Consider the following 7,235-nt stretch of genomic DNA (forward strand, 5'->3'; position numbering starts at 1 on the left):
CAATTAGCTTCACTCATATTTTAAAAAAATATTCATCTTACTAATTGTTCTGCAATCCAAATATATAACAGCTTTGAAAACAACGTTTAGAAAACAAAAGCCAATGTAAAAAGACAGAGTAAAACAACTAAAACAGTACAGATTTTTATGGCTGAGATTCTACAGTTTTCTTACTGCATCATCAGTGTTGGGAATATGCTCCTTCAGCTGGCTCCACTGCGTTGGATTTAAAGAATTACCTTTTCTTCCTGGTTTCATTTCATCATCTGGAACCATCCAATATTGTCTAATACCAATTAGAACTTTCCCTTTAAAGTCCCAAACACTGCCAGACCTCATTTTCCCAATCTGAAACATGTTATCATCTCTGCTGCTGCTGCTCCACTTAAAAGATGACAGAACTCTCGAAGTTTCACCAGACTTTTGCTTCTCTACAGGTTTTTCTGGAGCAACTTACTTTTTCCTCTTTAACTTTTTGCCAACTTCACTGGCAGAATCGCTGCCTGCAGAGCTTGAAGAAACAAGTTCCTTTGACTTAGGCATCGCTCCGCTGCTGCAGTTAACAGCCTCCTGCTCGCTTGCAACTATGCACAGTTGAAGTCAGTTTGAGAGTTGTTAAACCTAGCTCCATCTTCTCTCAGCTGCTGCCTCCTCCATGAGCCTTCTTCAAGGAGTGGCTGAAGTCCAAAGGTTGTGGCTAGAGAATCTCTCTCCAGAGTACCCGATCCTCAAACATGGGGGACGGGGTCATTTTGGGTAAGCAGAAGAAATTGTCTCTGACAGCTGGCGTCAGCTGTTCACACTTAAATCTGAATTCCTTGCATCTGTCCTAGCAGCAGAGATGGTACAATAAAGTGCCTGCTGAAGCGTCTGACTCAAAGCAAGCCTTAGCAAATACTTGTGGATAGGGGAAAAGTGGGAAGAAATGTGTGTATTCAGTTTACGTCACTGCAACAAAATGCCTAAGATAATAAATTTAAAAGGAAGAAATGTTTATTTTGGCACATGTTTCAGAGAGTTCAGTCCATGGCAACTTGGCCCTGTTGCTTTGAGCCTGTGGGGGCACAGTGTATCATGGCAGTGGTGTGTGCCAGTGGCAGCTGCTCATCTCAAGGCAGCCAAGAGAGAAAGAAAGGAGGGGGCCAGGGTCTCCATATCCCTCTCCAGGCCACTCTGTCAATGACTTCACTTCCTTCCACTAAGTCCCACCTCACAAAAATTCCACCACCTCTGCTTGGCAATCAGAGAGATAGCTTGGCCCTTACAGATACAGGCAGGTATGAGGGAGGCACACACAGAGAACCACCAGCTGGATCTGGAACACAACCCAACCTGGGGACAGTGAAGTTCCTTGCTTCAGGTTCACTGAGGCCCATCTGACTCACACTGGGCAATCACCGGCCTCTGCTATCTTCTGGAGTGAACTCAACTGCACAGCAGCCCAACACTGAGTGTCTCAGCAGAGCTAGGATAGCTGCGCCAAGGCCTAGATGATCAGTGTCTTGGCAGACCCTGGCTCTGGCTAAGACCAGCAGGTCCCTGGCCTGGAGCACCTAGAACATCCAGCCACAGGCCCCTCTCTCAGTGCACATAGCCTGAAGACTGAGGGGTGACATAAAATGTAGATGTGATACTGGGAACGTGTATAAAAAATGATTCACAATTTTTGGAAGGGTAAGCTCAGGAGAGGTCCTCAAGCTCGGCCTGAGGATCCAGGCCTATTATTTCTCCAGTGGGGGAGGCTTCATCAGGACTTTGGGGCCACAGAGACCCGGTTCCAATGGCAGCTCTGTCAGCACAAGGGGTGTGACTTCAGACAAGTCCTTTTGCCTCTGTGAGCTTCTTCTGTCCCAGGGTCACATGTGGTTTTGGCCCCGGGACCTCACCCACCTGACCCCCTTTTGTGCAGCAGTCTTCCTCCTTCCTTCCCAGGCCTCACGGCCAAAATCCCACACATTCCCCCAGGTTGGAGGAAAAGCCATGAGATTAAAGGATAGCAGCCTTCCTTTTTCTGATTCGAGCTGCACGCTCTGACGGGAAACACCCCTCACAGGAGCACCACCCCTCTATCCTTCTTTTGTGTTGGGTCCCATGGTGGTTTCCTTCCAGGATCCCCCACCCTCCCTCCAGAAATTCCCTAGCAGCTGCCAAGCCCAGTAATAAGAAAAGGAATTTCCAGAAAGAGCACAGCACATTCAGAGACAGAGGGGAGGCAATGCCTCTCCTGCACCCCCACACAGTAGCAGGCTACCTGGGCCATGCACCTATTGGTGCGCTACTTCTACAGTGCCCCAAGGAGTGACTTGGGCCAGGCAGTCATGTCCCCAGCTACTGTCCCTCAGGGTGTTAAAACCATGGCCCAGGCTGGGACAGCAAAGCGGGGAGGTGGACCTCCAGGTATGCATCTGGAACTTGGAGATGCAGGAGCCTGATCGGTCAGCATTCATGAAGCAGTTCTTTCTGGACCACTCAGCAGCTGCCAGGTGTGGCAGAACAAGGCCCACATGAGGCACAGGAGAGCCACTGAGAGCTGTGGAGGGTGCAGCCGCTTCAGCTCCCTCTCATGGCCTCCAAAGGGGCAGTAGAAGTGTGATGAGGTGCAGCCCAGGTACCTTTCCTGCACAAGGTCCTGGGGTCCATCCCCAGCTCCACACTGCAGGAAAGAGTTTACATTATGATCATGAGCTAAAAGAAAGCATGATCGAATAGGGGAGTAAAAATGGGGGTCCTAGAAGAACCCATCTATCTTCCCTACTCAGGCCAAGTTCAATGACAATGCTGAAGAGCAAACCCACATTTTTTGCCTTTTATTCCAGGAAGAGCAACCTTGAGCCATCTCTATTGCACAAGGATTCAAGGCTGAGTGGCCTGTGGCTCCCTCAGGGACCTCCCTGCTTCCTGATATCAGCCAGGCCCTCAGGCCAGCCACTTTCCAGCCCAGCCTCCTCTTCCACTGCTCCCCAAACAGGTCCTGGGCCAGGCTCCCCAAAGCTCTGCTCTCCCCAAGTCCTCCTACCTTCATCCCTAGGGGAAGTATATGGTTGAGTAGTTTCTCTTTTTCTTGAAGTCTGGCCTTCAGTGAATACGCCTCCAGCCACAGCTGTCTTCTGCACTGACCTCTCAAGGGCCAAGCCCTGTCTAACTGCCTATAATATTTTTACCTAACTTAGTTATCTATAATATTCCCCCCTCTGAAGAAGTGAGGGGGCAAGAGGCAAAAACCAGTCTGGCTACTTGTAGCTGAAGGTCTCAGTTGTGATTAGCAGTCAAAGAGACTCCATAGAGGGTCTATTAAAGGCGCCAGCCATTTTTATCTTGGATAGATGTACAGCTTTAAGTCTGGAGGAGACAAGGGCAAATAGACAATTGAGTATGCATGGGCCAAATAATAAAATAAACAGGATAATTATGAATATGGTCAACAAAGCTTTGCACCAGGAGGAATGAATAATAGCTTTTCATAGAGGATAATAGTCCAGGGAATTTTAGAATCTGATATGTCATTAACCTGTCATGTAATATCTTGAACAGCTATTGAAATATTAGCAGAAGGATCAGAAATGTATATACAATACAGTATTTAGCTTTTATAATTGTATAAGTATCCCCTTGAGCTGCTGTATAAGTATCCCCTTGAGCTGCTGTTAAAATGTCTAATGCCACCTGATTTTTGAAGACAGCTTGCCTCATTAATTTTATTTTTTTATTTAAGAGAGAGAGACCAGCCACAGTGTCATTTAAGGCCCACTGAGTAGTTAGTCAAGGCCTTGATGTGTTGTATGATATCCTCCAACCATAGGGAAGGGATAAAGACAGATGCCAAAAGATTATACCAGTGAAACATAAGTCAAGATTGTTGATCCGTAGGCAGGGTAAGTTTGCAGGTTTGTCAATCCTTTGACACTTTTGCAAATCCCAGCGTGTATCTTTTTATCTATCTGGGGGGTAGCCAGAGCCACAAATTGGTCCCATAGGACCAATGAATGCCATTGGGGGCTTTTCATCTAATTTCAGGATGATTAAACCAGTTTATTGTAAACCAGTCTTTAGCCTGAAAAGGTGTGTGTATACATTGGTTTGTTTTTTTTTTTTTTTGGTTTTTTTTTTTTTTTTTTTTTAAGACAGGGTTTCCCTGTGCAGTTCAGGCTGGCCTTGAGCTCACTTTGTAGCCCAGGCTGGCCTTGAACTTGCAACAATCCTCCTGCCTCAGCCTCCTGAGTACTGGAATTACAGGCATGCACCACGAGGCCCAGCTTTGTATGTATACATTGTTTAGGGGGTGTCCATCCCAAGTATTTAGTAGAGTTACTCCAATGAGAATAGGAGTGATTGTTCTATTTCCAACATAAGGGGGTCTTTTTACTAAGATATTCTGTAGTGGAGGTTAACCATAGGTAATCATCCCATACCTGAAAATACCCATTTTGATATTTATGGTGGTTGGCCCTCAGGATAGGACCCTTTCTCTTGTTTAGTAAGAGTCTTACTAGAACCTCTAAAAAAGCACTAGTGGTATTGCTAGAAAACATTTTATTATGCCCAGGATCATTAAGCGTATAATTTATAGGCCACGCAGTTACCTTGTAATAGTGGGTTAACCTATGAACCATTGAACTCATCACTAAAGTCTTATAGTTTATTTTAATCATCTCTTTGGAGTGGGGATACCCACCAAGGAAGTTCAGATATAATGGACAAGGGGAGCAGGCCATATATCCAGCAAGATATTTGTTGAAATGACTGCATATTTTTGTGCCCACCTTAGAAAGAAATGGTATTTTCTCTTAAGTGGTGAAGTGATTAGTAAAAGGGCTAACAGTAACATCTTAGATCACTTACCTGATGGGTTTGTTTTTTCTTAAACAAGAACCTTAAGTCTTTTATGGGTTCACAAGAGTATTGTGATGGTTGCTTACACTCAGGGACAGTCTCTGGTTCCCAGGACTTGAATTGGGTGTGGTATATTCAGGAGTCCAGGCCTGCTACCTTGATAGCTGATAGCGTTGAGAGGATCACAGTGTATGGTCTTTCCCAAGTTGGTCCTAGGGAAAGAGATGATGAGGGTGGAGACTTTACCAGTATTAAATCTCTGGGTTAGAATATGGGGTTTTTTTTTCTTTAGGCTGGGCTTTCATTAACTGTCAAAGAGTCTGTTGGAATTTAGCCAGTGAGGTGACATCCTTCAGTAAGGCATCTGTTTCTCTATCAAAGAGAAAATTGCTATTGAGGAAAGAGCATCCATAAAGCATTTTAAATGGACTGAGGCCTAGAATTTGAGGTGTATTTTTTTATTTTGATGAGAGCTAAAGGTAGTAAGTGAGGCCACTGTAAGCAGGTCTTCTGAGCCATTTTGCCAAAATTTTTTTTTTAGGATCTCTCTCTCTCTTTTACCCTTTTTTTGCTGATTGTGGTCTCCATGCACAGTGAAGATAATAGAGAAAGCCCACTGCCTGAGAGACACCCTGTGTGACTGTTGCTTTTAAAAAAGGCCCATTATCACTCTGTAAGCTCTTAAGAAGTCTAAATCTGGGGATGATTTTTGAGACTAAAACCTTTACCACCTCTTGTGCCTTTCTTGTTTTATAAGGAAAGGCTTTAATCCAGTTTGTGAAGGTATCTACACAGACTACTAAATATTGAACTCCTTTATTCTTTGGCATATGAGTGAAATTGAGCTGCCTGGATAAGTTACAATTGATCTCAGCTATAACAACCATACTTAAAGAAGCATTGCTTAACTTTGAAGCACTGGTTTTCAGTCCTTGAAAAAGGGTGCAAATACCACAAAGTGAGTTGGAGGTAGCTGAAGCACTTAGCCTGCAAAGGAGATCACCTTGATAGACAGAATCAAAGAAATGGCTTGGAGGAATTTCACCTATTTACCCTTGAAGAAGCCTCAAGGCACCTGTACTACCTACTTAATCATCTAGGTAACCTTCCTTAGCAGTAGGACAAGGCCACATTTTATTTAAGGTTTAATTTAAAATTTGTGTCTCTGAAGCTCACAAGTTAAACTTATATCCATCATCTAGCAACCATAATTTACATGTTAGTGAAGGCGCATTTATTAATCTTTTAGGCACACATGAAAAAAAAGGCTGACTAAAATCTCTTACTCTTTGTTAGCATATGGAAGGCACAAATGTAAATCATTTCCCTGATAGCTGTTTTCCTCTGTGAAAGGTGAATAATTCTTGCAAGTTGCCTCAGCCTGATTTCTGGAAGGAGGGGCAGTCTAAGGACAAGGTGGTTTTAAATTTAACTCCCAATATGTTGGAGAAAAATTGGCATTTCTAACTTAACAATAAAGAGAGAAAAATGCAATACATAAGTGGAGATTTTGCTGCTATTTACCCAAATGAGGCTGTCGTGACTCAGCTTTCTTTGAGGAACATTCAGATATCCAACAAAGAGTAGCCCTGGCCATGATAACAGAGTTGCTTTCTGTTTCTACTTGTCCATGTACCCAGAGATCTGGCTCCAGAAAGGAATCGAGCCACCTATTTGGTCAATATTTCATTGGGGATTACCAAAAGATGGGGATTCACCAAAAGATGCTGAGGAAACCTGTCCTCTGCTTTAAGAGTGGGAGCTGCTCTAAGACTGTTTAAGTAGCTGGCAGAGTAACCACTATTTGTTAAAGTTCTATAAGGGATAGGTAAAAGCCTGAACAAAATTATTACCTAGCATTAATAAGTTTACAGTAAGGATTTCTAAGTCTATAAATTATTAAAGCATTTTTGTTTTTGTTTTTTTTTTCTGGTTTTTCTCTGGTACCGGGAACCGAACTCACAACCTTGCACTTGCCAGGCAGGCGCTTTTGCTGCTGAGCTAAATCCCCAGCCCCAGCATTTTTTATACACATAAATGAAACTAGACCTTAGAGGGGAGAGTTGGAAATCCTCCTGTAGGCTAAATGTGTTTTGGTCCTGTAGGTGTGGTGCTTTGAATATAGCTCCTTCTGGTTTCACTCAGAAGTCAGTTCTTTCCATGGGGTCTCAGGTTCAGTCTCCTGAGGAAGTGCGCCCAGAACACATAGCTGCAACATGGTTTTTATGTGTGTTTTCCTGGACCAGCAAAATTTGGATGTTTCATCTGACCCAGAGACAGGATATATATTCCTCATCTAACATGACTTCTTTGGCATTAGTAAATGCTCATTTTCTTTTTTTTTTTTTTTTTTTTTTTTTTTTTTTTTAGACAGGGTCTCGCTATGCAGTTCAGGCTGGCCTTGA

At 43.7% G+C, this 7,235-nt stretch overlaps 1 pseudogene; it reads right to left on the bottom strand.

The window, feature by feature from the left end:
• Positions 1-128: 128 nt before the first annotated feature.
• The window catches only part of LOC102016674, a 27,299-nt pseudogene continuing 20,192 nt past the window's right edge, over positions 129-7,235 (bottom strand).

Source organism: Chinchilla lanigera, unplaced genomic scaffold (genome assembly GCF_000276665.1).
Source record: "Chinchilla lanigera isolate Chin_1 unplaced genomic scaffold, ChiLan1.0 scaffold00058, whole genome shotgun sequence".
In the NCBI taxonomy this organism is placed as follows: domain Eukaryota; kingdom Metazoa; phylum Chordata; class Mammalia; order Rodentia; family Chinchillidae; genus Chinchilla; species Chinchilla lanigera.